Source organism: Triticum aestivum, chromosome 2D (genome assembly GCF_018294505.1).
Source record: "Triticum aestivum cultivar Chinese Spring chromosome 2D, IWGSC CS RefSeq v2.1, whole genome shotgun sequence".
Lineage (NCBI taxonomy): Eukaryota > Viridiplantae > Streptophyta > Magnoliopsida > Poales > Poaceae > Triticum > Triticum aestivum.
Window position 1 is genome coordinate 22,174,010 of NC_057799.1, and position 4,492 is coordinate 22,178,501.

Sequence of the window (4,492 nt, forward strand, 5' to 3'; positions counted from 1 at the left end):
AAAAAAAGCCCGCCTACTTGCCCGCTTTCACAATTCAACGGCCTGCATACGACTAGTAACCCAATCATTTATTGGGCCAGGATGTAGAGGCCCGCCAGATTGTGAAAACAGGTAGCAAGTAGGCCCCACAGGGCAGGGACGGAGATAGTTAGGCAATGTGCTGCCCGCTTTAGAAAGGAACTTGAGAGGGAAAGCTTAGCCCGCTATATAAACCGGTGCTAGCTCCCCTCGCTCGGCGAGGTGGGACTAAACTCCCTGCACCCCTGGGATGTTCCCGGCGCGAAGCTCGCTTGGGCCTAATTCGGGTGGGCCGTCCCATGCCAGCCTCACCCGCTGGGTCGCTGGATGGACCGTTGGGCCATCTCGTTGTCTGCGCCTGTGGCCTGCATGCATGGGAAGGGCGGCGACATGGGTTTGCATGCGCGGGTGGCGGACGTGCATGCATGCGAGCGAGGCGATTAAAACCTTGTTTTCACACTTTTTGATTCAACGTGGCAATTAAAACCTTGGTTTCACACTTTTTTGATCCACCCGCATGTATTCAACATGGCAATTAAAGCCTTGGTTTCACACTTTTTTGATCCACCCGCATCTATTCAACGTGGCAATTAAAGTGGCATATGGATCGTTCGACGCAGCTAGTTTGAACGTAAGCGCGGTAGGTTCCCTTCCCTTCCCCTTTCCCTATTTAGACCACCAGCCCTCACCTTCCGCACACATCCATTTGCGCCGCCCTTCTCTTCTTCCCCAAACCCAGAGCACTCTCTGAGCGAGCTGCGAGGATGCAGTACAACGGCCCCACCTACCGGCTCCCACCGACCGTGCCGGAGAGACTTTATCCGGCCGGAGAGCACGCTTCGCGTGTGGGCGTTCTCACGCTGGAGGGGTGCAAGGGGCTTTGCCCAGTGGTTCCTCCGTGCGGGCTTCGCCCACCTCCCGACGGGCTCGTCGGTGATGTTCCGACTGGATGAAGTGCGTCCAAACTCCTGGTCTCCGCCGATAGGGCTCACCGTGACCTTCACCAACAGATTTGATGCGTACTACCTCCTCGGCAAGGTGTTTTGGTGTGGATGCGAATTCATCGCATTCACAACCCACAACATCTGCACAAACTTCGACTGCGTCTTCCCCACCCGCGACGGTATGCACACCCTCCCCTACTACATCGGCGAGGACGGGATGGAGAGGAGCACTGGAGAGGAGGCGCAGTGAAGATGGTGGTGAAAGCCCGGTCTCGTCAGCTTGACTTGCCCTAGCATGTTAGGGCAAGTTTTTTATCTTTTAAATATTTCTATTAAATCATGTTGTTGGTTCTACCGTGAACTTTATCTATCCGAACTATGTTATGATTTCTACCCGTCTATTTGATATGTTGTTGGTTATCTGTGTTTTGCTTGCTATTTCTATCTTCTTCCCTTGATATTTCTATCTTATTTGACGTCAAAACCAGCAAGTTTTGGGGTTAGCTCAGATTTCACGTGGCCCACGGGGGTGTGCTTGCGCGCTTGATGGAAAAAATTGGTGTCATTCAACTTAGCCGTTCGGGTAGCAGGGGATGTTCCGTCTGGGAAGATGGATTTTTTTGGCATGCTTGAAACGGACCCAAATTTTTTTTGAAACCCTTGTACCAACATGACAAGCATCCATGCCAACTGGAAATTGTTTTGCGACGTTGTATGGTTTTGTAGGCTATAATGATTACACGTGTAGATGAAAGGCACGAAAAAACAGTTTCAACAAAGACAACATAAATGATTTTTTATAAGTTTTATAGATGGAAACTTCTTTAGATGCAATGCCATCTCACAAACAACTCAGAAACAACTGTATGATTGATCATAAAACACATGCATTGTTGTTCAAAGAACTGTCTCATGAATAAATTGTACCATAATTGCAAACATAGTGTGAAACAGAAAAAAAATGTTTGTTTTCAACAAAATAATCCTGGTTTGAAGCTTAAACTGGTTGAAAAACATTTGAGCCTACTCCATATGGTCTTCTGCACTGCCAAAATCCAGTGACCTCTTGCGTTGCGACGTTGGAGATTGCGTCGGGCTTGGCGACGACCCATGTGCTTCAATCTTTTTCTCTTTAACATCAATGTAACCATACAACTGAAGTTGTTCTTGTTCTTTCTCCGCCAACTCTTTAGCAAGACCCTCCGTTTCTTGGAATCTCACTTCCTGTAGGAAACCATAGGAATTCTATTAGGAAGAACTTAAAAATGACGTAGCCATAAACTAGATGCATGTAACATGTAAAATTTGAACCTCTGGATCAATGTCACCCTCGGGAAAACAACCCGTAGTTCTATTATACACAATGTACAGGTGACATGTCTTGCTGCCATTCTGATCAGAAAGCATTTTTTCTACATCATTTGGTCCTGCAATCAAGAACATTCCTTCTGGCAGCTTCCACGCAGACCCGGGTAAGAAGTAGTACAGTTCTGCTCCCAGTTTGCAACCAAAAGTATCTCTCATTTCACTCATAATGAGATCGTAGGTCACTTTGGCGGGTTCCAAAATTCTGACTTCTGCCGGGTGTTCATCAAAGTATGCTCTCGGGACATGTGACATCTCATCATCCCTACTAACAAAAAATTCCATGACCAGCACCTAGTATCTCACATCAGAATTAATACATTCAATGAGTAAAGGGGCAAACATAATTTTTTATGTGCATAGCAACATTGCGGTGTTGTTACCTGCTTTTGTGGAATGTATCCTTCATGTGGAGTGACTGGGGATTGTGCCATCTCAAACCTTCTCACCTTGTTATGTGGAATGTATCCTTCATGTGGTGTGACTGGGGACTCTGCCATCACACGTTTCTTATCCTGCGTATGAAACGTCGACAGTGGGTTTACACACAAATTTTAAAAGGTCATACCATATCTTGGGTATGGCATTGTTGGGAGGTACTTACAAGGGGATAATTGAAGATATGTTGTTGGGGTGGAGTGATGTGGCATTGAACGGGTGACTCTATCGCAATGTCTCGAGTGGATGGCGACTGTGCCGTCTCATGATGCTTAGCCTACATCCAATCGCCGACATAAGGTTGCCACAAATTGAAGATGTTTGTATCATAGAATACGTAGGTCCTTAATATATACAATCGGTGCGAGATACTTACAGGGGGAGAAAACTTGAAGACATGTTGTCGGGGTGGCCGTGAGATCGCACGGGCTTCTAACATATGTCCTTCCAAACGGACCTTCTCCAGCATGGCCTTATAATCCATGTCCGACCGCTCCTGTAGCAGCTTGCTGTCCATATCCGAACGTGCCTGCAACACATAGGCATCCATCCTGACTCGCTCTGTCTGTATAATACTGTCCACAAGCTTCCGGTCCTTCTGCAACATTTGATGCATTTCCTTGTAGCCAAGGAAAAACTTTTTTTCCATGTCCTCACAGTCCCGCTTATACTTTTCTTCAATCTCAAGACGCATCTTCGCCATCTTACGGGAAAACTCCTCACGCTCCTCCTTTATCATCCTGTCCACGTATGAACATTCTTTTTTGAGTTTCTTTTCTACCTCAGCGCGATCCTTTTGCACCTTCAAGTCGATCTCCCGGCGCGCTTCATGCAAAGACTTGTCGTACTCCGCACGCTTGTTATGCGCCTCTGAGACCATGGTCCCTACAACAACACATATACCCATAGTATGATAACTGTATCCACAACCTCATCCAACTAATTCCTAACAATACCACCGAGAAAATATATTCATAACCAGTTCGTACGAACAACTACTACAAACTATCAATCAAAAATCTCTTGCATGACATCATGTACTCCAATTACACCAGAACTACTCAACTATGGCAAAGGCTGTATTTTCTAATCTCTTCGGAAATGACTTCTTGGTCGAATCAATGGAAAAAATAATCAGCACTGCAATCGAAGATGGGAGGAGCCGTGGAGGAGACCTTTTTAATCCGGCGTCGGCGTGGTCGCTTGAGAAGCGATGGCGCGATCCCGGCGATGGCTATGTGAGGAGAAACAAGGTAGATGGGGGTGGTTAGGATAGGGTTGATATGCGGTAGAATGGGAAGGTATATATCCGTGATTGTAGGGTTAATTAGTTATTTTGAAGTAATGCGCTTCGATGCAAGTTTTTTTTAACGAGCACGATCTTTTGGGGGCTTCCAAAACATGTGCACTGACCGCGGGTCCAACCACATATCACAGAAGCCCGAGCCAGAAACTTATTGTTCTCTAAAAAAGGAAGAGCAATAAATTCCTTCCAAAAATTTCCAGAAATAATTGTCAACCCATTTTCGTTGGTAATTACGTGATATGTTTGGCGCAATTAGTGGCTAACTGTTTGTTTTAAAGAATAGTGGCTACTTGGTTTGATACATGCCAAATGTTACGTTCAGATTAGTTGCATTATTTCGTTCATTTTTTACCCAAAAAATCTATACAAAGTGTTAATTGGACAATGTGAACAATGTGGCATGTACCCTGAACCCTTACCC